Source organism: Opisthorchis viverrini (assembly GCF_000715545.1).
Source record: "Opisthorchis viverrini unplaced genomic scaffold opera_v5_22, whole genome shotgun sequence".
NCBI lineage: Eukaryota > Metazoa > Platyhelminthes > Trematoda > Opisthorchiida > Opisthorchiidae > Opisthorchis > Opisthorchis viverrini.
In genome coordinates this window covers 585,492-586,145 of record NW_008751678.1, presented here as the reverse complement: position 1 = coordinate 586,145, position 654 = coordinate 585,492, and positions in this window count along the sequence as shown.

Sequence of the window (654 nt, the reverse complement as noted above, 5' to 3'; positions counted from 1 at the left end):
TCACCTCTAGTTCGATACGTCGCACAATCCTATGAGAATGCTGTAGCAGTCTTCCCCAATTCTGAGGTTCACTGCCACAGAGGTGTGAGGCAAGGAGATCCACTCTCCCGATTATTGTTCATCGTGGCAATGGACAAGGTTCTTGGATTGTCGATGCCGCAACTGGGATACCAGTTCCATGACACCTTAGTAGATGTTTTGCTTTCGCTGACGACTGGGTCGTGTGTGCAGAAAGTCAGGCTCGCCTTAAATAGAAGCTTGAAGCTGCTGCGGTCGAGTTGGGAAGAGCTAGTATGAAGATGGACGCACGAAATACGAAAGCGACAGGAAACATCGAGCGACAGCAGCCTTAGTCGAACCATTTCGTTTCGCTAAGGAACTGATCACTCCTCTGGGTCCGACAGACACCGTAACATATTTGGACATCCTCTTTACTTTCAGGGGGAAAGGAGTTTTCAACAACCGATAGAATCTGCTTACACTGTTCAATAGGTGACGCGGCAACAACAACCGATAGAATCTGCTTACACTGCTCAATGAGGTGACGCGTGACCCGTTGAAGCCGTATCAAAGAATGAAGATCACGAGGAACTACCTGATACGGAGGCTGACATATTCGCTCGCGCTTGGCCAAGTTCACCGAAACACGCCCAA